Raw genomic sequence first — 27,778 nt, forward strand, 5'->3', positions numbered from 1 at the left:
TCTACTAAAAAAAAAAAAAAAGACATTTCTTGTTGTTATCTATTAAAAGCTGGTGCAAGTTGGCTGTGGAGTGGAAAGTCATTAGTCCTGCAAATAACTGATTTTTTTTCTTGTCTGATCAGAAGGCATACAAATCAGTCACAGCTTAAATTCGTGATCACTTCTTTTCCATTTTCATCCTTCTTTAACTTGTACTTTTAATGTTTCATTATCAATCCGACTTTTAAAAGCATGAGTTAAAAAAAGAAAACTTAAAGATTAATTTTAAAATTTAGATTTTTTTTTAATTGTGCAATTTGCCTTGGAAAATCTGTTCACCCATGAAGCCATGTGTCCTTAAGGATTAACCAAAGAAATGAAAATAATCATTTTATTGCAAGAGAGCATTAGTTGGTAAACGTTGCCAAAGCACTAAGACATTCACAGAATTATAATGCATATGTTTCCAGAGGAAAGATGTTAACAAACCAATGTCCTAGTGATACATCTAAGGGCTGCTTATATACTGCTCTGAATTATTTAAAGTATAAACATGTATAGATGACTTTTCAGACTCCCCATAGACTCAAATTTGGTGTTATTGCTACTATTGCTTCTTCTCTTTTGTGTGTGGTTTTCTTTCTTTTTCTTCTTTTTTTTTTTTTTTTTTAATCAGTGGATTACTTCAAAGTGCATTTATATTAACTGCATAAATCTCTCAGTGCTCCCAGGATTTTTATGTATTTTATGGTTGCATTATATGTACAGAGGATAAGATTGGGACACATAGAGGTTACTGGCTTGACCCTCTAAAGTAAATTCCTCTGAGGTGAAGTTGGCATCATATACTTCAGGGAGACTTTAGGACTTGGTAAGAACAAAGCCACAAATTACTCCTATCCCTAAGGTGTGTAAATCTAGTCCAATGCCCTCTTAAGAGAAATACCCATTGGAGCCTTTTCATGGTTAAAAGCAAATTGCTGTGTTCTTGTTCAGTTCTGTAGCAATTGGTCCAGGTGACTTAGAGGGACCACTTGTGACACAATACAGTCACTGAGGACTGCGTTCTTGCCATCTCAGTTATGTGTATCCAGGCATGGTAATTAGTAGAGATATCACAAGTTACTAATCTTTCAGACCCTTTTATTTCTTTGGAATCACCAATTCAAGAAGGAAAAGGAAAAGACTGTATACACCGATAGCTGTCCTGGTGGCCCATGTTGGCTTGCTGTGTGGAATTCTTGGTAGAAGAGAAACAGGAAACTTGTTCCTTAGGATTGTCCTGTCCGAGTTGTTAATTCTGCCTTTAAAACTGCAGGATAGAAGGGTAAGTACACACTTGAAATGGTTGAAAGGCATGCTTTACACCAGTAGGAGAACATAGTCAGCGGGTGCAGACCTCTCAAACTTGTCATGCACCTGAGCCGAACACTTCACCCTCTGTTATCGACTAATGTGAGTGGATGTTTGCAAATGTGGGAAGAACTGTTAGCAGGCAGATTCACTGTGGCCCTTTGGGTATCCTTCTGTAATGCTGCCTAGATTTAATGCTGGGTAACTGAGAGATTTGGCTTCCCAGTGTGTGGATGTGTTTTCAGAATGAGATTCAGATGGGTGGTTATTTCAGGATCCACTTTAAGAAAACTTGCAACTGTTAAGCAGTGTTAATGCAAATGAGTGACAATTTTACCTATATCGTAATAGTACGGGATGCCCTTCCCATTTGTGACAGCAGTGTGCACGCAAATAATCATTGTTACACTGATGAAGAGCTCTCATCCCTGTAACTGAGCCATAACCAGTTTATGAGAGCAGAGAGGACCACCAAACACCTGTGTGTGTTACATTGTGCCTTATCTTCTATATTTAGCTGTGCCAGGGAACCTTTCTTTCCTCCCTTGGCTCAGTCTGTTACGTGACATCTCATCTGTATGTGAATAATCACAAACATCATGAAAAGGTGAAAGCCATTGTGTTGGAGTCAAACTCTTGATGGCAAGAAATTTTGGAGTGCTTTGCCAGAATTGTAATTGTTTCAGTCATTTTGAAAAAGTTTAAAGTAGTTGTTAAAAGGAAAGCACCTCATCATCCCTGCAAAAAGAGACATTCTTGGTCCTCAGTCAGACAGTCTTCGTCAGAGCTAGTGATGCATTTATGTGATTATAACGCCGAATGATTTTTTTGTCCTCCTCTGTATAGTAGATGAGCTGTGTGTTTTTGAGTATGGAGGGGATAAGGGAGGATGGGACATCTACATGTCAAATATGGGAAATGGCACAATTCCCTCATTATTAAAACAAAACAAAACAAAAAAAAAAAAACACCACCAAACCTGGGAAACCCAAGTTGTGATTTTAATGTCAAAGGTGTAAGTCTAAGACAGGCCCTGCACCAGAATTGGGCAGATGTACCTGTCTGATTGCTAGGCCCGCCTGGGGCATACTGCTTCCCATCGAAGCTGTTATCTGTCTGGTTTTGCTGATTTTATTAGTCTACTCAAAAGTCAGGTAAAACTAGTCTGAAGCCAGCTGAAAAAGGCCCAAAATATGCCATCAGGCGAACTGGTGCAGATCATGTATGACAAATGGCTGTGCCCCAGATCCAGAGAAGGTGACAGCAGGGCTTTGTCTCCTTGTATTTCATGAACACAGTGCAGTAATACCTGTACGGGTCTGTGTGTGCTCTTGCTGAGCAGGGACTCTAGGGAGCAGACTTGGTATCTGTGCTATGTTCTTCTGCCTTTGACAGTACTAACAAAATTCTGATTGAGTTGAAATTGCTACCAGAATTCGTCATCCTGATTTGTTTTCTTTGCTGTATCTATTTCACAAGAGTGCTTCACATTTTCAGAGTAAATACAACACTTCACTGAAGTGTTTAGTAACCCCAGCTGTTGTGTCCCCCCCACCCCCCATTTGTTCAAAGCAGTTTCATGGGAAAAAAATCCCTGAAATTTAAGGATTCTGCAGTACATACATCGAAATTTTGATTTATAAACTTTGCAGTCAGTGTCTGCCATCTAAAAACCTCCATACGTTTTTATCATCTTCTCAAAATGCCAACTGTGTTGTTATTCAGCTGGTCTGTTTTGTGAACGTGTGTCAAGTCCTGGCTGTGCTGCACTCAGGGAGCTTGCCTTTGCACCTGTCGAGGCCCAGTCTAGAACGTGGTGCACGATAAAGTGTCAGAGTGGCAATCCAAAGCTGTTTGTGCAGCGTCCTTTAAAAGCTTGGAGAAACTTCTCTTTCATTTCTTAGCTGTGTGGTTTCAGTTCCAGAAGTCCTGTTTGCTACACCAAGCAAATTTCAATGACAAAAATTCAGGAAGCCCAAGTTTATAGGTAAACCCTGATATCCAAGTTCGGAAGTTCCTCAGAGTAAGGTGTATCAAAAAGTTGCATCACTCAAAGATTTTCCAGGGAATTCATATTGCAAGAGATGCATTGTTTTAGAACACGCTTTTGAAGATCAAATGGTCTGAAATAGAGAAGAGATGGTTGGGCTTCTATTCAGTTTAGCAAACACGCCAGTTTGGATGTGGCCCTGGGTGACCTGCCTCAGCTGACCCCACTTACGATGAGGGTGGGCTCGGCCTCCAGAGGAGCCTGCCAACCTCAGCTGCTGTGCGGCTCTGTGCTTTTTGACAAGATTTACACCCTGTTTATGCTTGGCCAGTGGACCAAATCAAATGAATACTCTAGCATAACTTTGTCCTTAAACCATGTATTACAGGTTTATGAGTTAATATAGATACATGCAAGAGGGAGAATGATTCATCTTCAGCCCTTGAGAAACTGTAATAGCTTATGCTAGAAATACTGTCAGCATAGAATATGCTGTTTCCCATATTGGTACCTAGTTCTTAGCACATTTATTGATTAATTCCTTCTACAGCAGAGAAACAAATCTTGAGATTTTAAAAATGGCACTTTGCTTAGTATCAGAATAAAGCTTCAGTGCCTTTAGGTGGAAATAATCGGTGTGATTTTATGATACTCAAGAACTAATGAGAACTGAATGTTTTTGTTCTTTGGTTATTTATCCTGTGTCTATCATCAGAACAGTGAAAACTGAGAAAGAATAAAGATCTACACTCTCAAAAGTATTTCTGGATATGCAAGCTAAGGTTTCGATGCTAATTAAAGTAAAATTAGATTTGTTTTATGTTACCGATGTGCTGGTATCATTGGTAGTGTTTAGACAATACTCGAGGATGCATGTTGGAAAATAATATGTTCTTAGATGCTCCCTACTAAATAAGCCAAACAAATAAAATTTTTGTTATGTTGCAAAAAAGACTACGGTGATGTCAAGATTATGAGTGCATAACACAATGGTAAGAAGAGTTGATGGGATTTTTAGATGCCAAAGTAACTTTTCTGTGTGAAGTTACCAACTCAAATGAGACTTGCAGCTGCCACAACCCATTCATTCTCAGCGATACTAAAGTTTCACTGTCAAAACCCTTTTTCAATATAACTGAAATGGTCATATGCCAAAATGAATTAGCCACCTCCTTCCATTGTAAATATAAACAACTTATTACAAATAATTCTGGTTAGATATTCTGGAGAATGTCTGAAAGCTCTAAATCACAGGATAGCCACACAGCAGTGAGATTTCTTTCTCTTTTCTCCCCCCTTCCCACCCCCGCTATTTGACTATTTCTAATATATTTTTCTTCTATTTGTTAAGGACTCCTGAATTTTCATGGGCTGGGACTTCAGTGATCATGCTCAGTTGATACTGGATGATCATTTGGTTAATTCAATTAAGACAGTGACTAATGCAGTGTAAAACTAAAGAAATGAAGAAGCAAGTGCCCACTCTTATGGCAGTCAGAGGGCTTTCCATTAGGACTCTAGTTTATCTGTAAGGCAACACTTTATTTCCAGTTGGCATCATAGAGTTTATGATGGTGCCCCAACCTGTCCTTTGTAATGGACATTTTCATCCACGGATGACTTGGCAGAAGATGTGTTCTGTCCAAATTAGAAGTTCCACATGATACTGAGCCCAGGGGATGTTTTAACACTATTTCATCCAACACGTGTTAAACTGCTTTGTTTTTGACATCCTGTTTCTATCCCGTGCGTGTGATTTTTCCCTCTTCTTGACCAATAGTATATGAGTGTGCATGGTTTGTGACTAACATCTATAATGACTCCTCATTGAATAGATTTTTCATACAAGTACAGGACAAGCATTTAAAAAGAATAGTGTTTTCAGTTGGCTGGGGTGATGTCCTATCAAACAGTATAGGGAAGCCTTACTTTTCTTCTTAACTTACCCGCATGACTCTACATTCTTATGCTGGTTTGTCTTTTACTATCAGTACAAGTTTTTTAAAAATAAATTTATTAATTGTCTTTAAACAGCACTAATGGCAAAAGAAAACAATGTTATTTCACGTATGGCAACTAGAAGATCAGAAGGCAAAGCTAACATTTATTTTTTTTATATAAAACATTGGTTGTGTATAAAATATGTTCATGTAAAATTTTCTCCCTATTAATTTACTTTTCACAGCTGAGCTAATGACTTTGAACAATGGTCTGAACTTTGGTCTGATTACCAGTCTTGATCTTGTAGCCAAATTACATCTTAATCTTACGGAGGAAAAAAATAGTGGTATGGAAAGTTACAGTCACATGGGTAAAGGCAAGGCCTTTTGCCTTTTTAGTCTTTACTACTTTTATGACCTTTTACAATGGGTGTTATTCTTGTGTTCACCATCCAAGTTTGTAACCTAAAGAACCTTCTGCATTATAATACTGTTATAGTTCTCTTATAGAATACTTCTTCTAGTGTTCTTCTCTTTTCCCTGTCAGGAAAGAAATGCAAATTACATCAGTGTATTGATTTGTCATTGCTTTTTCAATTATTCTAACTGATAATAGATCAAGCCTATGCTCTCTCATATGGAGAAAATATGGGAAAAGGCCGCAAGGCCTGCTTCACTGCTTTTTATCACTACAGCAATAAACATTTGAGTAAAATTATCATGACATATATTTTTCCCTGGATTATGAGATGGCAGCAGTATGTGATGGATACAATGTCCTCAAATAATCTGTTACCTTGCAGATGAATGGCCTTGAAGGTGGAGAGAAAGAACAGAGAGACCTGCAGGAGAATGCACCAAGCAGAAGAACAGCTGATCCAGCTGGAGAAAAGCAGATGTGACATGACATAATGTTGGTTTCTGGATTAGAAAAATCCTACCAAGAGTGTTTCCTGAACAAAAGGTAACTTTCAAATGTGGTTGAAGTCACTGATGAATTGTTCTAATATTCTACAAATATTTAATCGTTATCTGCAGAAGGAGCTTAAGAATCTGTAGGCTTTCAAAGTAAAATGGAGCTGTGCTAAGACTCAGCATAAAAAAAAAAAAGAATTTGTAGTTTTGCTTCTTGGTTTTGCACACACTGTTTAAGTCTTCAACCCAGAAAGATCAGGCTTTGCTATTAATAACATGAAAAAAATCAGTGGTATTTTACTGGATTGCCATAGGAATACATTTAGAATTTGTGGCTGCATTTTTTCTCACCAAGACATAATTGTATACGAGTTCAAGAGTATTTACAGAAACACTCATTTTATGAGTTACAGGAAACGTGAAGGAGACATATCACCTGTGGTTTCCTCCATTGTAGTATTAAAGCAGAGCAAGGCAGAAAGAGACCTGCAGCTTTCCTTCCTTCAGCTACAAACCTAACAAAAAGTGAAACATCAAGGAAAATACTATGTAGTTAAATTTCATGTACACATTACTAGTTCACAATATCTATGGAACATGTACTTTATTTTGCCATAATGTAGATCTAAAACCAGGTGTGAGTGTCACAGATGAAAGAACTGAAAACTGAACAGCAAATATCAATTCAGCATGCATAGAGATCTTGTTAATATTTTTTTCCAGCCTATTAAATCAGATGGCATGGTTTAAAACTAAAAAAGTGTTATATTTAACAGTTCTGTATACTGTATGCAAACTGTCTTTGATTACGTATGTTTAGATAAGGTTTGAAAGGTTTGTGTTCGGTTTCATGTGATTTTAAAGTTAGATGGTTGAAGGATCTATTTGTGAACTTTACTCTAGCTGGAATATTGTAAGAACAGTTACTTTTATGAGAATTTAACTCAAAATGGTAGAAGACTTAGATCAGAAGCTGATCTCTTAAAAATCCAGTATATGTTAAAGTCTTTAGAGGTTTTTGGCATTGTTGGTTCTGAATCCAAACCTGAGCTTTGGCTAATCTTTATTGCAATAGATAAAGCAAATTAATGAATTAACAGAAGCAGTGTTATATATATGAGATAAGCATTAAACCAATTCTGTATTTTTATATCTGTCTCAGAAAGGCTTTTTAAATGTTGGAGTTGAAAACATCAGGGATCATGAAGCTCTTAATTAGGCATAAGAATTCTCACTTGTAGTTGGTGCCAGAGGAAGTTGTTCTGCAAGAAGAATGATAAGCTTGCCGGTGGGAAGAGGATTTCATACTATGACTAGCAGTGGCTGCTCAAAATGAGCAAAATCCAGAACAATCTTTATAGGTGTGTGTCATGAGAATATGTTGAGGAAGATGCTCAGTATCACAATGAAATGGATTTTTTTTTTTTTGAGGAAAAGTAGGCCTGTAATCTCTGCAGCTGTAAATTTGGTAACAGTAGATATGATGTGTAAATGGTGGACAGGCTCTATTTAAATTAAAGTATATTCACGAAATATATAAAGGATGACGTACGCAGAATTAACAATTCAAAATTCATGAATCCATTACATTATTCCTTCAGTGTTAAACATCTGCTTTGACCACGTATCAATTGCAACTCTCCAGAATGTTTCCGATGTAAAACAAGTTTGCACAATGTCTGCTGTAGTACGTCCCACCTAGTAGTTAGACCTTCAGCAATTCAGTAATAAACACAATTAATAATGTTTCTAAATTAAGGCACAAGATTCTTTTATGTCAGAGCATGTGTACATTGCAGCGTGGAGCATATTATGGAATGACCTGCATGGCATAGCCCATTATTTAGGCTATCGTGTTAGTCCTGCTACCAAAGAAAGTAAATATTTGTGGAGATGAGTTTTTGCTCATCTTCTGGGAGCAGCTTTTTCTGTTTTACTGATCATCCCGTACTAGTACGCTTAATTTTCCTACTGCTTCCTACAATTAAAATGCTTTTATAACTCAATAATTAAATCCAGGGCATCTGATTGTCTTTTGGCACTTATCATTAATTCCTATGTGGTTCGTCCGCTCAAGACTGTCCAGATATCATCAAAAATAATATGGTCGAGTCCAGAGAGAGAAATTTATACCTCTGTGATCTAATTATGTTTTAGGTAATCCATGATGCATTTTGCATCTCTTTCCTGTCAGCATCCAAACCCACAATAAAATAGAGAATTTGATTCTTTACTTCTGCTGGCTCTAGCAGAATTATTTCCAGTGAATAACAAATATTTTGTGTTTGCAAATACTTGCTAGTCACTCCACCTTTTCAACAGAACAGTTAGCAATATCATCCATTCTCATTAAGGGCAGTCCCAAATGAAAAATGTGAAATAAAGTACTGTTGACTCAAGAACCATTCAACTCATTGAAGCGTTTGAAAACACTATAGAACAACAACTGGCAAATTTGTGTGTATCCTGAATCAGACTCCTTCCTCTCAGAAGTTTGCATCCAGCGTGTAGTAATCAGTGTTACTTGGTACAGGCTTGGCAGATACAGAAGCATATCTGAGTGCAACTTTCTGAATACCTCTTGATTGTAGATCTCTAGATGTAAGGCTTCACCATCTTTTGCCATTCTTTTCAGAACAGAATATCTTCGTGGATATTGTTACACCTAGTTATTTTCCATTATAAAGAGTGATGATTGTTCAAAATAAGAAACAGCAGGCTGCCGTCTTTCCAGAGAATTAAAACTAAAATTATATTGCATTTTTTCATCATTTATTTATTGTGGTTGAACCACAAGAACAATAGCTATCTCTTCCCTTCATACTCCAACTTGTTCCGGACATTGCGAGAGACTGAGGGATTCAAGGAGAGACAAAAGCCATTCAAGGAGAGACAAAAGCAAGTCAGAGATTGTGATACTGACTGACAACCTAGTTTTTCTTTTCCGAACTTTTTTTTTTTAAACTATTTTTGTCTACAGAGATTAAAATTATTCCTGTGGAAATTTTCAAATACAGTTAATGGAATAGCCTGTCAAAAATTATTTATTCATTTAATGATAGATGTGAATTTCTTGTGGGATTTTAGAAAGCGCCTGAGCAAGTTGGAACTAATGAGGTTTAAGCATCTAATATGTTTAGATTATCTTAAAAATGTTGTGAGATAGTGGTGCAAAATTCTATTTTTTTTTTTTTTACAGATTGACATAAAATGATTTATACTCTACCACGTTTTCAAAAGTGCCTTAGGAACACTTAAGTGACTAAATTAGGGGAAAAAAAAACAACACAAAAAAACCCCCCAAAAAAACCCACCCACCCACACCCACACACACAAACAGAACCCACATCCTAAAGTTTAAAACATTGAATATAAAAATGCAGGGAAATTTTGTTGCATTTGTGAAGATTTAAGGTTAGGAAAGAAACAAGGCTTGTAAGGAGAAGTGGCTGATACCTTTGAAAACCTGACAATTTTCCAAAATTTTCATTGTATCTCCTTCATGCTTATGACAACCTGTTTGCTTTTTCCAGTGGTATCAGCTAGTCTATTAAGATCTACTGCTTCTCCCAGGAAAACTAGCATTTCAACATAACTGTTAATCTTTTAGTTATTAAATCAAAAGTGTTAAGAAAATGTTGACTACTTTATTCCTAAGCAAAAAGCCAAAGACATGAAAAAAAGTAACAGGAGCTTACCTCGGGACTGAATGCAGTGACTGTAACAGTAAGTATTTAAAGAAGTATTATGTCTTCCAAAGAACCAACTCTTTTCTGTCTGTCTGAGAGATCAGAAGAGTCACAAAGCAGCAGAGTAGCAAAACCAAGCTGCAATTGCTATTCTGTACAGACAGAAACCACAACTCTTCACTATTCACGGTAAAGGCAGCCAAAGCCCCTTGGATATCTTGAGATGCCACTCTGTGTCTGGAGACTATCTGTGAATCCAAGCAGTACTGTGTGATGTACTAGGCTGCTAGGCTTAGCTTCCTGTGTATTCAGGCCGATTGGCATTTGTATTAGATAATACTCTGAAATTCCGGGTCACTGTTCTCATGAGAAGAAGTGTGGTTGAGCAGACTGAGGCCAATAGGGTTCAAATTCAGTGCAACCCCACTTTATTCTCATCAAAAGCTGCCATGGTGAACATGGCATGCTGAGGTCAAGATCCATACCAGAATTTTACATCAACTGGTCCCACTGTGCAATTTTTGTAAGCAAAACATGAGTGCCTGCAGTGGCTTCTCAGCTGAATCCATGAGATTATCTCTTCAGAAGGCAGTGACCTGCCTTGGTGCTGTAAATCACCTCCTGAGATGCCTGTATTTCTGCTCCAGCGTAGGGACCAAGTTCCTGATTTAGCTGGCTCATCTGAATGCCAAAAATTAGGCTGAAGTTGGGCATGTTTATTTTCAACTTGAATGGAAACGCAGGAGGTTCATTTGTTGGAGGAATGCAAAAATACTTCCTGAGCTGGCTCTGTAAGAATGTTTTAGGTCTCCTTAAAGGACCTAATAGCTATCTTTATCTCTCCTTTGCATTTGCAATGTCTCCTCAGGCCCTACTCATTCTGACTGAAAGGTCTGTTTACACCAGGTTTTGAATATTTTGTCGTATTGTTCTGAAGGAGAGTTTGCCAGTTATGTAATTTCAATAAATTGCACATGCTTTGCTGTATTTTTACCTTCTGTTCAGTTTGCTTTTGAAGGCATAGCTGGAGAACGAGAGCTGCCAAAATTGCAACTGTGCAGTATTTCCTGGCCTGGCAAGTCTGATATTTCTCCCTCGCTGACAATGCCATGAATAGCTGAATGGTAATGTGGTTGTTGCTTTTTAAACCTCTCCCACACCTGACTTTGTTCATCTGAAGGGATTTTTATGTTCTTTAATTGACTAAAATGGGAGCATTTCCAAAATAATAGAAGGAAAATGTATTTACAAAACTCTGACTTCTTTCTGATAAAGTACAGGACAATGAAAGGTAGCTTTTACTTGAATTGTTCAAAGCTTTTTACACAGGGGAAATAAATGATAATACGTATATGTAGTCCAGAGCTGAGATTAGGCTTCAGTTAGTCTAAAAGCTCCAGGAAAGCTGAAAAATCTGATGGGTTTGATATAATTCCTTCTTTCCCACAGGGAAGAAAATCTCAAAGCCATGCAGTTCAATCATATAGTTGAAGCAACATGGCTCTGTGTCATCTTCCCACCTACTAAAGAATTTACTCGCAGACAAATATTTTACCAGATGTGAACACTTTTTCTACCTTCTGAACTTAATGAGAAAAGAGCATTGTGGATTGTTGTTTGAATACCTAAGTTAAAAGACAACAGACAATTATAAATTGAGAAGGAGTTAATGTCATGTCTGTGCTTCTGTATTGTCTCATTCCTGCATTAGGTGACTAGAAAAAAAACACTGATAATAGTAACATACACTTACAAGCCTCCAGAGTACTTTGTAGAGGGAGCATGCACCTCATGTTCTGCACCTCAAAATATTTGATAGTACTTAAATTGCTACCAAATGGGTTTAGTAATCCAAAGGCTCAAACACTAACCAGCTAAAGCAGGAAATAAGAAGAAAGGGAAATGCCTTTTCTGAAGCTTTTTATGTTTCTCATCATGTAATTGCCTAACCTGCATTGAGAATTACTGTCACATCTCCCATCTCATTTAAATTTGTTATTCTTGGATTTCTGTTCCTGGGGGGCAATTTTGTTTGTAGTTTCTGTTTGCTTACAGGATTGGAAAAAAACAAAACACTGCCTGTCATAAAACAATTTACCTGAGAGAAAACAATAACACCACTGAGGCGACTGCACAGTTACATTTCTTGATAAATACATGCTTTCTAGTGATTGCTTTTATTTTCACAATTCCTCTCTAAGTCCTTGACAGCCCCTAATTCCAGAGAATAAATTCCCTCTTGCTCCAAAGCAAGAGACATCAGTTAGCCTGATGAAGCCAGTTCTGTTAGCAGTGGGTAATATCACAGAAGAAAGACAAATCCAGAATCAATAATAGCAATAATGTGTTGTTAACAAAATAATACTAAAATGGCAACAAAATTTTCCTTTTGCATTTTTTCCTCAAAGTCTTGAAACCATGATATATTGGTTTTACGTGGTACGGGCTTGGTAGCAGGGGAGTTGCAGGGATGGCCCCTGAGAGAGGAGCCCAGCAGCTGCCCCATGTCAGAGCAGAGCCAGCTCCAGCTGGCTCCAAAGGGACCCGCTGCTGGCCAGAGCTGGGCTGGGAGAGATGCAGGCTGGGCTTCTGGAAGCGCAGAGTGAAGAAAGTGGAAAAAACCCTCTGTGCTACAGCAGCTGGGAGAGAAGGGTGATGAAAGGTGAGAGAACCAGCCCTGCAGACACCCGGGGTAGTGTAGGAAGAGGGCAGGAGGTGCTCCAGGCGCCAGAGCGGAGAGATTCCCCTGCGGCCTGGGGAGAGGCCCCTGGTGGAGCAGGCTGTCCCCCTGCAGCCCACGGGTCCCACACGGAGCAGATCTCCACGCTGCAGCCCGTGGAGGAGCCCCCGGTGGAGCAGGTGGATGTGGCCTGGAGGAGGCCGCGGCCTGTGGAGAGCCCCCGCAGGAGCTGCAGCCCATGGAGAGGAGCCACGCAGGAACAGGGGTCTGGGGGGAGCTGCCGCCTGTGGGGGACCCATGCTGGAGCAGTTTGCTCCTGAAGGATGGACCCCGTGGTACAGAGCCATGTTGGAGCAGTTCCTGAAGAGCTGCTGCCTGTGGGCAGCCCCCGCAGGATCAGTTCGGGAAGGACGGCATCCCGTGGGAGGGACCCCATGTGGAGCAGGGAAAGAGAGTGACTGTGAAGGAGCGGCGGAGATGAAGCTTCATGGGCTGTCCGCAGCCCCCATTCCCCTGTGGCACTCGGGGGGTGGAGGGAAGGTAGATGTTGGATGGGAGGGGAATAAGGTGTTTTTAGATTGCCTTTAGTTCTTACTGCCCTTGTCTGTTGTCAGTAGGCAACAATTTAAATTAATATCCTTTATGCAGAGTTTCTTTTGCCTGTGATGGTAACTGGTGAGCGATCTCCCTGTTGCTGTCTCAGACGAGGAGCTGTTCTTCTCCCCTTTCCTTCTGAGGAGGGGAAGTGAGAGAGCAGCTGTGTGGTGCTTAGCTGCCCATCCTCGTTAAATCACCATACCTGAATCACGATTTTCAAAAGCAAGCAGCTGAACTTGGTTTGTATGGGGCACATTTTAAAGATATGTAGGAGGATAAGGATGAAGATAGGAATGTAACTCTTCTAGGCATAGAAATATTTTGGAATACTGCACAAGCTGTCCTTGAAAAGCAGAGTTAATGGTCTTATTTTCAGAAGTACCCACCTGCTCTCTAAATGCAGCGTTTCTGAGAACTAAACCACTGAATTTGGTTCCTTAGATAAATAGGGACAAGTCTGGACAAACATCAAGCTCTTTTAGAGGTGACTACCATTCAAAATATTTAAATAAGAATCTTAGTATAGTTTATGTTGCTTCATGTATTTTTGAAAAGCTCCTATTGGGCTTAATTGTGCTGGCTAGTGATTTTCCTCTTCTGGCCTTCTCTCAATTTTCTACAGTCTCTACCGCGTGATTTATATGTGCTACTGTATTTTTGTAATTTATTAAATATTCTTTTCTTATTACTGTGCAGATTCTTTCATCTGTACAGTGAATCTTTTAAAATTAGTAGCTTTCCTTGATTATTGTTTTGTAGCACTTGGAGAAATAATAGCGCTGTAACCTGTTCTTACTCATACTTTTCTGTTAAATTCACTCCAGCAATCATATTTTTAGCTTTGTGGAATTGTTTCTTTAAAAGCATGGTATTATAGACTTTATTTTCCTTGCACATAAAAATGCAACAGGATGATTGGTTTTAACTATTACAACTTTTAAGCTGAAAGAGGAATTAGTCTTTATCTCTCAAGGTAATATTTAATATAGATTTCCTAGCACATTGATGCAACCCTTTTCATCTAGGAAATTATCTTCCAGAATAGCACCAGTCTTTTCAGATACACCTTTCATATTGTAGCCCTGCATGTTAATGCATTTTTCTCTGCGTATAAACTATAAATTAAGAATATAGGCTTCCTTTTCTTTTTCTGTTTTTATGGTCTGTAAAAAAGCCATTTGTACTCTATCTCATGACTTATCTGTTATCATACTGAGCGTTCAAGATCATTTTCTTACTATTTTTCAATGAATCAGAGAAAGGTAATTCTATTTTTGATACAGTTTTTGCAAATGCAAGTAACGTGTTTTGGAAATCTCTAGTTTCTGCTTATGAAATGGATGCAGAATCTCTCTCTGTGGTTGTTCTGTAAAGCAACGCCTTTCTCATATTATATATATTTCCATCATGCCTTTTGTATTTTACGACAATGAGAAACAGCAGTTTATATCTAATAAATGTCAGACAGAAGATATGCAAGATTTTCAGTAGCAAGCTGCAGTGAAGTGCATAACCTAAAAGCTGCAATATGGTGTTTGGATTTCACAGGCTGGCAAAGACTGTTAGATATGTCCTGATCCTTTTAGGGTAACATTTTTGTTGGAAATGAAATTGTTCAGGTACTCAACTTGGTCAGTAACCTCAGCCTCCACAGACTATGTTTTTTAATTTATTTATGGTGCCTTTAGAATTAGGAAATTCAAGCTTTGAGAGCTCTCTCTTGCTGAAACAAAACCAGTACAGATAATAAATGTAGGTTATTTATGGATACAATATGAATTCATATCCCCTCAAAAATCATGACCCTTTATAGCCAAGAAATGGTGCCATCTTCCAGCACAGTAGAAATATTTGAAGCTCAGGAACATGTATATCTCATTGACTTCTCTCCACAGCAAAGCCTGATGCCATGGTTTACATATGGGAGCACAGTTGGTGTCGTACTCCACAGGCTGTTAAAGAATGGGGTTGGATTTCAGGGTTGCCAGAAGGATATCTGAGGCCTTTTTGAGGAACTGTCTGAACAGCACTGCTACTAGGGTAGCCCCTATTTTTTTCACTTCGTTGTTGTTGTTTTGTTTTAAACTTGGACTTTTTTTTTTCTCAGTTAGTGCTGTTTGGTATTATCACATCCCAACTGTTTTTATTCTTTGCAATAGACGTTTTTAAAAGGCAACTTAAAAATAAAATCTGGCTGCAGTAAGGGAGATATTATCACACATTATTTTTGTATTCTTGTTCAGAATTATTTTGTTGTTTTATTGCTTTTCACAACATTTTTAAATTTTAGAATTCATAACCCATTTTATAAATGATCATCAGAGGATATTAGTCTTACCCATGAAGGACAGATGATACACATTTTTACAGCTTATTAGGCTCGTAGATTTACCCTGAACATATACACAGACTCTGCTTGAAATATTAGCCTCCTACACAGCTACATTCAAATTACTGTGTAGATGGTGCCACTGGGGTTCCTGTTTTGTACGCTGCAACTATTGAGATTCAGTGTGCCAGTGAGGATCCTAATGATAGCTAAGATTCCCAAAACTTTTGGTTTTCATGGCAACCATGCAGTCTGTTGTACAATAACTAGTGCTCTGTCACTTGTTTCAAGTTGAGCTTTGAAAACATTTGGCAGTTGAAAAGCATCGTTTCATGCCTTCTCTCGACAGAGCGTGATATTTTTGCCTGATACATTTTGTTAGCACACAAGATACATCTCTTCCCATGAAATTAATTGGCAGGGGGCTTTCAGTGATATTAATGGCTATGTGATTAGCTTGCTGTTCTTGGCACCATGATAATGAGAGCTTCCTTCAGGGGAACACTCATCTGATCCTCAGCTTGCATGCTCTTCACCTCAGAGGCTTCAGATGAAGCTTATGAAGGTTACAGTCAGAGGTGGAAAAGTGTAATGTCAGCAAGAAAAATACTCATTAGCTGCAAATATTCAATTAGATATCAAGTAGGCAGGGCTGAACACAGTCATTTACAGGGGATATTAGGAGAAGAGGCCTTTCAGAAATACTTCTGTCAAAGGTCTGTTGTTGCCCCCTGTTGCTCTGGACTGCAGTCCCAGAATGGTGCTGGGGCAGGACATTTGATGCTGATGGCATAAAACTGAAGTCTGGGCTCCCTGTAATCCCACAAATAATGTTAATTTATACTGATCCATATCAAACACTGTGCTTTCATCTGCTACTCCAAATGACAATAAGGTCTGAGCTGCTGCCTGCTGAAAGTCACAAGAAGAACCTGAAAACTTTTGGTGGGTTCCAGGTCAGATCTATGATACTCATTTTTGCAACAGTATTTAGGACACAATTCCAAAAAAAAAACCAACACGGAAATACATGCCTAACTTTAACAACTAAATATGCAACATCTGAATAGGGATGCTGTCTTGAATCACTGTGGCTAAATGTTATGATACTGTTATTAATATGCATTAATTAGAAGCAGTCATCAGTAGATGTGGCTATGCATTGGTAGTTGGTGGAGTGGTGCATGTGGATCCTTAGGTTTTGTAAGTGGGGTGGGCTCTCCAATTGAATGGTGTTCTCATGCACTAATTAAAGGAGCGGTTTGAGAAGGGTAACCTGTGTTTGAGTGGATCTCAGTATAGTGGAGATGTTTCTTGAGATATGTGATGACAAAGGACTCAGATCTATTTCTGCTGTTTTTCTTTTTGCATGCACAACTGCAGCCAATTTATTCAACAGGCGACATCTGGTACATTTCTGTCTTTATGGTACCATAAAAATCTCTGAATGCTTACGGAGAAGTAGTCGTTAGAACTCCTTTGATCTGGGTGAGGAACCAAAGAGCTTAAGACCAGAGAAAAGGAATTAGCTAATTAATTTAATCTGACCTTCTGTGTATCACATGTATGTTGCACTTTACTCAAATATTCTTCTGTAAAGCCTGCATATTTAAATTAGACTGATGGGCTGTAACTTTCAGGGAACTGAATGGTGTACCATATACAGGAAGCAGATGATAGAAACCTCCCTGGTATTTCTGGTAAGGGTGAGATTTGCTGTGGTAGTTACAGTAAATAAAGCATGTTCCACTCTCCCCTGCTTCTGAAAGCACACATAATTCAATAAAAAAAGAAAGACAATTACCCCCACACACACCCAAAAAAAAAAAAAAAGAGAAAAAGAAAACAAATGAAACTAGGCATCAAGACAGTAACTTTTCTATACTCCCTTGTAGCAGATGTTCATTCCACCTGGTGTCTCAGCTCCAGTTGTGGCCAAGCACTGACTATCAGGGAAAAAAAAGTGAAGGGAAAAAGTCCTGGAGTAACATTTCCCTGCTGTAGTGTCTGCACACTGGGATATACTCTTGGCCTTCTGCAACCTGTCCTGCCACAATATGGGTGTCCATGACTCAGTACCACCAATCATCAGCTCGAACAAGAAATTAGTTCTCAGTAAGAGCTCAGTTACTGCTCCACTGGTCCTTAAAGCAGACACGTTGCAGTGTAACTAACTCTTGTAGCTGCCCTTTTGCTTCCTGCACTTGATCTGACCTACACATTGTCTTGTTTTGCTAAATATGTGTGGTCTAAAGCTTTCAGCAAAATGAAGTAACCTGCTTGGAGACAAACTGCAATGTGAAAGAGTGCATTTGCCTTTTAGCAAACGTAATAGGCATCAAATCAATTATCTCAATAAAGGCTACAGAGCATTTTACTCTACTGTCTGGGGAGCTCCAAGCTTCTGTTGTTGCACGCAACTTTTTGTTGTTTTCAGTGTGGTTGTTTATATAACAGAATAGAGCACTAATTAGGAGTTGTTTGGAATTAAAACACTCAGCCAGGCTGGTGTTTTGGGTGTCAAGTGCAATGAAGGAACAAGAGCAATTGGAGCAGGAAAACTAATTTTAATTTTCAGTGTCTAAGTTGAGCAATTACGAAAGAATTAGATTGGCATGGCCATAACCAAGAAATGTCTATAGGTAACAAATGTCAAGCTTATCCCAGTAACACTAATTTGAGCTAGTTTTTGTGTGTGCTTGTGCTCTTCCTAGCTCCTTCATCCGTAAGTTACAAAACATTGATGGGATGAAGAGGCACAGACTTTCGAAAACATGAGGATTCCTTCAGTCTGAAGATTTGGGAGTTCATGACAAGCTAGTCAAAGTACCTATGTGATTCAGGAGATCAGGTCCCATTCTCCAGTGTAGTACCTGATCACAGCTGCTGCTCTGGAAAATATACAGCCTTTATTGATGTGACAGAAGAGGTAGGGAGGGAGCCAGGAGGTGTGTAGGAGTTAAAAGGAGATTGGGGCAGAACCAGAAATAGATCTAGTTTCTAGACAGTATTATCTTTCAAGCTATAAGTTGCAGGATGGAGTAAGGGGAGATCCAGATCCACTTTTCAGTCTGGGGCTTTAGACCTGCTACTGTCTGCTGCTGTCCCACATTCCTGTTTTACGTATTCTGAGTGCAGTGTGAATTAACAGGACAGGCAGTTACAGACTCTGAATGTGTCACTCTGTTTATACCCTTGCTTGTTATTTACATGATGTTTTGAACAGCTGCCTTGGGAAGAGGCTTTCATGTATGGAATTTCCCACAATACTGTCACTTGAAAGTTTGAAGAGCTGCTGCAGGTATTTTGACAAAACCTATCAACAGGGGAATGCTCAGTGCCATTCATTTCATCTTGCTGTTTCATCTAAGTTTAAAAGAGCGTCAGATAAAGCTGTGTTACTGTGTTGGGGGGGCACTGTCCTGGGGCGATGGGTAACTGGGAAGTAGATTAGAAGAAGCTATCTTGGGCAGAGAGACCACAAAATGGCAGAGTTCTCTATTCTTGGTGAAGTCAGGAGGGGGGTGGGAGGGGGCAGTAAAACTGCTACCTTGGACTTCTGGAGGGCAGACGTTGAAATGTTCAGGAACTGTTCAGGGAGAGTCCCTTGGGATGCAGTCCTGAAGGGCAGAGGGGTGGAGGAAGGCTGGATGCTCCTTAAGAAGGAAGCTTTCAAGGCACAGGAGCAGGGTGTCCCCGTGTGCAGCGAGATGAGTCGGCAGGGAGGAAGACCGGCATGGCTGAACAGGGAACTTTTGGTGAGAGTCCGGAAGAAAAAGTTTATGTCCGGTGGAAGAAGGGGCAGGCAGCTCAGGGAGAGTACAAGGAAGTTGCCAGCATATGCAGAGAGAAAATCAGGAAGGCTATAAAGCCCAGCATGAGCTCAACCTGGCCACTGTGGTAAAAAACAACAAAAAATATTTTTACCATTATATTTAATAGCTGTGTCTGCCCCGGAGCATATCACCTCAGCGAATGAACAGTTACATATACATATTTTTGGGAAGTTTCCAAGTTGGCAAGTTTGTTACACCTGCATCTATTTAGAGAAACTCAGCATGGTTTCCTTGCTGTTGCCTGGCTTCCTTGAAGAAATTCCAGCCTTCATCCCTTTTCCATTCCAAGTCATAATTGTGCCATGCTCCTCATCCCAAATCTGTTCCGGTGTCATGATCGGCTTCAAACATGAGGTGAGCAGTGAAAAAGCTTGTAACTCAATAGCTTTATCTGATATTTTTATTATGTTTCAAAACTTCAGAATATCTTACCTAGTCCCACCCAGATATTTTCAGTTGGAAAGAAATTGATTTTACTAGGTGTTTGTATCTAGGTGGCCCAGTATCATTTAGAATAAGGCATGCTTTGTAAACATACGGTTTTTGCACATAAGTAAACTACAGAATGAAGCCCAAGGAAAATACTTATGGGTGAACTTGTCTGTGCAGTCCTAACCTTAGAATTCCATTAACTCACTCCTGAGTACACTGTCTAGCAGGGCTTCAAAACAAAATCATGTAGTATCCAACTTCTCCTTTGGAATGCAAATTTAAACTTAATTACTAGCAGAACTAACAGAAATGTCTTAAAGTCAATATAGGGTAGCAGAGAAAAAAAATCTGCAGGATGTTTGTCTTAACTCATTAATTATTATTTTTTCATTAAAGAATATGTATCCACAGTACTCTAGAACTTCTGGTGAGTTAATGATCAAGCAATGTCCATTTATTTTAAAATGTCAAGATCAGTTTAACCTCAAGATGGTGCTAGATGGTTAAGTTGGCTGTCACAACAACTCTTGTTTGTCGTTTAAATTTTTACAGAATGAAAAATCATCAATAATGTGTAATTGGTTAATCACCAATAAGGAAGGATAAAGGACTCTTACGGATTAATATGTTTATTGAGTGGAGCAGGACATGAATTGATTTGAAAAGACACTGATAATATCAGTGTCTCAGAATAAAATAGTGCTTGGGAAGAAGCAGAGTACATATAAAAGTCGTTGGAACAACAGTGATAGGAGATGTATAATGTGCAGTGTGACAGTTTACCAAGCCATGAGAACCAGACAGCAGCTTGGGAATAATAGGATTGTACTTCTGGCAAGTTAAAGTAATTGAAATGTATCAGATAATTGGTAAATACTTAAAAGTTCTTGAAGATTTTAAAGAACTATTAGCTCTTCCAGTCAAAATAAATAACATTTAGAAGTACACTAATTATTCCAAATCAAGCAGTTTTTGTGCAAGAAGATGGTTATCCAGTTTTTAAGCTGTAACAGTGCTATGAAAGTGGTAAGTGCAAACACAGAGGGCTTAATAGAACGTATCCATGTACCCATTCATGGATCAACAGGAAAATGAGCTGCACCACGATGTCTGTACCATTATTCTAACAACTTTCTTAGCACAAGCAGCTGTATAGATGGTGTTACAGCAGAATAGAAAACTCAGACTGCTGTTAAGGGTTTTCCCTTCAGTTGTGGCACCAGGTCTGATTTTCTAGTACAGCCAAACTGTGACCAGATGACCAGAAATTCATATTACAACTTTGTTTTGTTGTGAAACAGTTAAGGGAAAGATTGTCAAAGGAGCTTCTGACCGTGTTGTTGCTGATTATTAAGATCATAATAATAAAAAAAAGTGTTAAGTTTGTATAAACTACTCATAATAAATAAATGTGGTGGTCATTGAAATGGACCTATGGACCTACTCACTCAGGGAAAAAAAAAAAAACACAACATTTCCCAACATGAGATATGAGTCTGTTTGAAGATCCTGGATTCTGGGCAAGTCTGCTGTGATCAGTGGGTGTTGGAAAGCAGCAAGTCTCTCTTCCTCACTCAGTTATTTTTATTGTTTCCTTTTCTTTTGTCATTTTTAATGCTTGCTATTTTGGCAACAAGATTTAGTCTTTTAGAAAAGCTGCAAAATGGGAACAATTTATGTGTCAAGTCAATTTATTTTGCACCAGAAAGGCCTTTAAAAAGATGTTTGTTTAATGAATAACCTAATAAATGAATCAGCAAAATAATATGGGAGCTTGGGGATGTGCACAGACAGCTGGCTTTTTATTTCATTTTATTTTTAATTTTGAAATTTTTATTTAGACAGACATTTGTCTTGATATCTTCCAATGTTTTTGTGATTATTTAATGCAAGCAATTACTAATGAAGAGACTGAATCAGCCAAGACAATGTTACGGAAATCTGAAAAACTCTGGCATTGAAAAGGGCTGCTTGATCTCCTGAAATCCTTGGAGATTTGCCACTATGCCTTTGTATTTAAAAAAGAAGACTTTGCTGTCCGTTTCATTTGTAAACCTGGAATGACATAAATCGACACACTGCTGTGTGTACTGCTCAAAGGCTTAATTTCCTTAGTGTTTATGTAATGCATTTCTTGGAGAGAAAGAGTCAGCTAAGTAGAGTGGTTTGGCTTTCTTTAAAAAGTGGGGAAATAGAAACTAGACTGTGTCCTACCCACAGATTTCCATCAGTTACAGATAAAAGTATAAATAGCCTAGGAGACAGTGTCCTCTTAAATGATGATCCGAAGGGTAGTGGGGCTTTTCAAGAAGATTTTTCTTGGTCTGGGCAGTTATAAAGAAACTGAAAGTTGATTTAAGGTTTTATTATAGGGGAATGTAATTCTACATCACTCATATTCAGTTTTTAACCAGGGCAAATGTTTTATGTATAATTTTAGAAAGCTGTTCAGAAGGAAATATCACACTGGCCATCCCAGCTATCCAAAAACCTATTTCAAAATATATTTCAAAAGGAAAATAAATGACATTTTATAGAACAGTGGGGAAATCAACATACCATGATTTTTTTTCAGTAAATTCCAGTGTGACATTCCGGCTGACAGGAGAGACCTGGTAATAAAATTTATGCTTACATGGTTCAGGATTAATCAAGGGGAGAGCTAGGGTAAGAGTATTTAGCTAAAAGTCATTTTAAGTCACAAGTACATAAAGATAGATGATTAATTATGTTGTCCACTTTGGGCAATGACTGTGCAGGACAAATTACATTTGAACTCGTCCACACAAGAGTTTAAAAAAAAAAAAAGCATTGAGTGGCAGTTAAAAAAAAAAAATTTTCTTCATCAAATCATGGTGTATTAATACAGGGAAAGGTTCCCTTTAGCTTCATGGAGGAATTTAGTATAAAGTTGTTTATAGGTATTGATCCTGACACAGGAGTCTTCCAGCAACAGTCTCAGAAGTCATCTCGCTGAGATGTAGAGGCTGAATGTTTGCACTGACCTCTGCCACACAAAGATCATAGTCAGCATCTGGATCTCCATATGGAGGATAAAACTTCTTGCATTAAAAAATAAAAGCTTTCCAGCAACTATTTTGGCAGGGACAATCATAAAGATAGTCTTTGAGCATCTTATTACACTGTTAATATATTCCCATCGGGAAGTTAAACTAATTAACTTCTCTCTTATGCATACCTTGGTGATATTTTTACATTTCCCAGGGCACACAACCAATCACAAGAGAAGGAAAGTGTCACCTTCCGATAGATACTCCATGCAGGCACTGGAGGACATTTTTAAAGCAAAATGTTCTGTGTGCTGTTAAGTTTCTTGTTGAGGTAGAACAAGAAATTACGGTCTTTCCTGACATCATTGCTTCAAGTTGGTGGGCATCTCTTCTTCTCCTATTTTCTAACTTTTTTGTTGTGCTCTTGATACGATCATTGCCTATTCTACTTGTGTTCTGTAATAGTCAGGGAAAAAAAAAAAAAAAAAAGGAATGATTTCAGCATTGAAAGATACAGAGCTACTGGAGAGAGTCCAGCCAAGGACCCCTGAGATGATTAAGGGATGGGAGCATCTATCTGATGAGGAAAGGCTGAGAGAGCTGGGGCCGTTCAGCCAGAAGAGAAGGCTCAGGGGGGAGCCAGGCTCTGCTCAGTGGTGCCCAGGGCCAGGCCCAGAGGCAGTGGGCACAAACCGGAGCACAGGAGGCTCCCTCTGAGCACCAGGAGGCACTTCTGTGCTGTGCGGGTGCCGGAGCCCTGGCCCAGGTTGCCCACAGAGGCTGTGGAGTCTCCTCCTTGGAGATCTCCCAAAGCTGCCTGGACACGGGCCTGGGCCCCCTGCTCGGGGTGGCCCTGCCTGGGCAGGGGGGAGCAGACGGCCCGGGGGGGCTCTGGCCTCAGCCACGCTGTGATGCTGTAAGATTGCTGTTCAGTGTTTTGACGTCATCTGTGGCTGTTGTGTAACTGCAGGAGCAAAAGCCCTGGAGCTATTTGGATCTATTTAGTCTTGAACTAATCCTACTAATCTGGTTGCCTTCTTTTTTTTTTTTTTTTTTTTTTTTTTTTTTTAAGGTTCCATTTCTTCAATCTACTTTGGAAATGAGGCCTTTGGAACATCCTTTGGAACAAAACATATTTCAGCAATGAACATTGGTAAAGGGGAGCAGAACATAATTTAGGTGAGTAATGAAGGACAAAACACAATGCCAGTGTCTGTGTGCAAACTCCCGCTGGTGGCAACTTCTGTTACTTATAGCATTCTTCCTATTGCAAGGGAGTGTATCCATTTAAAATTATTGTTGTCAATGTATTTTGGAAACCAACAGTAATGCAGAAGGACAAGGACCATTTTCTGCATCTGCATAGTACTTTTATATGAGATATTTTTGGTGATTTGGAATCTAGAATGGCTTTTCTGTCGGTCAAGGTCATTTTTTGGGGGGTGAGGGTGGGGGGGATTGTCTGATGCACACAGCAAAGCTCTACTGTATTAAATGCAATTCAGCATAATATCCCTAATTTAAGATGTAGACAATTATGACGGATTAACCAGAGATAATAGCTGTGAACCTTATTCTTTATTATCTGGATCAGCAATGTTGGAAGAATAAATGGAAGACATAAATGAAATAATCTGTTGCCGGGCAGTTGAAGAACACACTAAATCACCTGGCTAACCATGAATGAAGATTATGTTTTTCAACTGACAGAAAAAATCATGGTTAAGGTCACTGTAGATTTATTACCCCAAGGAACATTATTAAAAAATGGGTTGTCTTTATAATACAATTAACTAAAGGAAGCCTCAATATTCAGCTAATTCTTTGTTGCAGGCACAAGAATTTGTACCGGGATTCATTAGACGACAATGTCATCTGATCAAATTGATGGAAATCTATTGAACTGCATGAACTATATGTTTTCAAAAGCACAAATAACAGGGAAGATGTTGCCAGCTTTTCCTTGTCTGACTTTTAGGAAATTCCACAGTTTTATAGCTTTATATTCCAAGGGCAGGATGAGCACAGGTGCTGTTGTTTCTTTTCCCCCAAAGGAAATTTTGTGAGGAAAAGGAATTATGGATGATTTAAGTATGATGTTGCACTTTCTATTTTAAAATTTCTAGAATATTAAATGGATATTAAGTACAATAACTTTTCACATGTTTCATAAAAAAATAGAAACATTCTGAAAAATATTTAAACCATATTGAAATGATTTTCATTTAAAATATGCCTTCATGAAAATCTGTATTTAAAACAAATTTCAATTCCTGTGAGGATATGACTCACACTGAAAAAACTTGGATGAAAAAATGCTACAAGTCCTACTCAAAACTATTCGTCCTCTTAAACATTATCTTCCTGTGGGAGGCCAGTTTGGAAAACTTAGGCCCATATTTATGCCATGTAACTTCAGCAGTTTCCTGAACGTGAAGGAGACTTTTTGCTGAGATGGCCAATGTGGAAAGATGGACAGCTCCAGGGAGCCTGCATCCCAAGTGGCAATGCCTTTTCTCTCCACTGATCAAGGTCTGATCTCCACTGATCCCACTGTATCAAGGTATTGTGTCTCCCAGTGCTTAGAGGATACACAAACCAGAAATATTTGGGTCGGACTGAAGGACCTGTGGTTTATTCCGTGCTGGTAGCCTTAACTGACAAATCTTAGCCATTTTGGTGAAGCTTTAAAGGATCTACCCCTAGCTAGGTATCTTGCTCTGGTCTGTCTAAGGAGGCTCCCTGTTGCCATTTCCAGTGCAATTCAGTCTGGTCAGTTAATTTACACTGTAAAATTGTGTGTCATGAAACTGAAAACTTCTGGTTCAGCCTCTACCTTGGGAATCCCTGGGCAGCTGTAGAAACAACGCAGAAGAAAAGGATTTCATACTGAGTCCTTATTTTCTGTCAGCAAATACATTCAGGATTACCAGGTAATAATTCCAGGCAGATCGAGGAGCTTCATGGATGTTTTGAAGTAATATATATTGCCCACAGATTTTCAACTCAGTGAATTTGAGTGTGTAATAGACTGTGATGAAGCATGCGGGCCTGTCAGTGCCCCTGGAGAGGACTCTGAAGTCATTTTGCACTCTGTGCTGAGCAGGTTCTATTAAGAATAGATCGTGCCAAGCCAAGTCCACAGGAGTTAAATTCCCAACTAGGGTCTGAATCTATTCAGGGTGTTACTAATAATGGAAAGATCATTATCTGCAGCCAAACTCATTTACATTCAGTATTTTGAAACAAGGGAATTGGGATTAGTTAGGAGAGGACTGTTCTTCCTCCCAGCCAAAGGGGTGAGCACTGGTGTTACCCAAGAGACTTTTTGATTTCCTGTTCTCATGTTTATTGGTTGCCAGCATACATGGATGACATGCAGCTACAGACGTTTCCTTGAAACAAAGCTGTCCTTGAGTGTTTTGACAGCCTCACACGCATCATGTTTAGATTTTTAAAATGTATTAGCTGTAGTTATAAAATCAGCACAGTAGAATTTGCATGAGCACGTGTTTCTACTGGACACTGAATCTTCTGTTAAAATATGGATAGGGATTGATTTTTTTTCCAAGTCATCCCAATACATAGAACAATCAGCATCAAGAAGGTAAGTGGTGATATTAGAAGTATACAATAATTTGGATACCCAAATGATATAGCAACATGACATAACAGACAGAAACTGCAGCCTGCAGATGTTTCCAAAGGAGCTGACCTACTTTGAGTGGAGTTTATTGGGCTCAAAGAACACTGAGTGGGTACAATTTTGTGGCTTATATTATATTCAAACTCACACTAGGTGGCAATAATGGACCCCTAAAGGCTTACAATAGGACCTACAGAAAATGGTTGCATTTTCTACTTTGTAAAGTGAGAACCGCCTTTTGCTGTCCTGTTCTGCCTTTCTTACAGATGTGAGTTTTGCTTCCTCCCCATCTATTGTTAGAAGAAAAATCCAAAGTCTGTGGTTTCATTTGCTACAGGAACATCATTGTACACATTTTCTTCAAAGCACTAATCTTAGAACCATCAGGCCTGTTAAATTCTTCTTTCCATGCACTCCTTTCCTATCAGTGGAAATAAAGTATTAGCCTTGGGAAATATTATCTCAGCTCCTGCAGTGGCCACGACTGTTCTGGGGCCTCTGATGCCCTAGAGTGCCAGAGTGATTTTAAATACCATCCACAGTGAGCTAATATTGCCAAAGAGATTTCAAATACCAGCCAGCCTTTGCTATTCACACCCGAGTAGTTTAAAATATCAGCACTAGAGTAGCCTCATAAATTAGCAGCACATAACATCTTTTCATTACAGATGTGGCAATGTCATCCAAGAAAGTTAATGACTCAAGCAACAGGAAATGGTCTTCCAGGTAGCAAATGTTCAGCAGATCACAGTATTCCATTTATAGCATAGAAGATGATCTTAAATGTCACCATTGCTCTGGAGAAAACAAACTACTGCCTCCAAACATGCTGTAGGCTATGTCAGTGAAAAAAGTGTTTCTCTTGCTAGTTCAGGTAGTTAACATTCATCCCATCTCTTACACCAGTTGTTGTCTTTAGCAATCTATGGCTCTGTGTAATAGTAATATGTGGTGGTTTTCTCATGGTGGATGTTGGTAGTCAGGACCAGAATAGTGCTTTTCTTTTCGTATGTTTCAAAACTCACTACAAATCCTAGTAATTCTCACTGCCTCTCTGTGACTTTGGTTTTGTTTAATTATTTTAGGAACAATTACAATGAGATAAAGAGAGGGAAAAGTAGACTTTTTTCGAGGCTATCTCCATGGCAAACAGACCTCAGTTCTCAGTCTGCTAACCTCGTTGTTACAGGATGAAATGCTGTTTCCAGCTAAATGGGATTTTGCATACCTTTCTATGGGGTAACTGATCCTGTAGCATTCTCAAGTGAAGTTTTACAGCAGTCAGAGTTTCTTAGGTAATGTCTATGGAATTCCTATGATTTATACCTAGAGTACAGGGATCAACAAAGGCTTCCACTCTCCCAAAAAGACTGGAATAGTG

At 38.9% G+C, this 27,778-nt stretch overlaps 1 long non-coding RNA gene across 1 annotated transcript; it reads left to right on the forward strand.

The window, feature by feature from the left end:
* Positions 1-13,398: 13,398 nt before the first annotated feature.
* Positions 13,399-26,187, forward strand: LOC310881799. The gene is made up of 3 exons (XR_014572601.1): positions 13,399-13,627; positions 23,824-23,930; positions 24,585-26,187. It is a non-coding gene; the product is annotated as an uncharacterized lncRNA (long non-coding RNA).
* The last annotated feature ends 1,591 nt before the right edge of the window (positions 26,188-27,778 follow it).

Source organism: Anser anser (genome assembly GCF_964211835.1).
Source record: "Anser anser genome assembly, chromosome: 15".
Classification (NCBI taxonomy): domain Eukaryota; kingdom Metazoa; phylum Chordata; class Aves; order Anseriformes; family Anatidae; genus Anser; species Anser anser.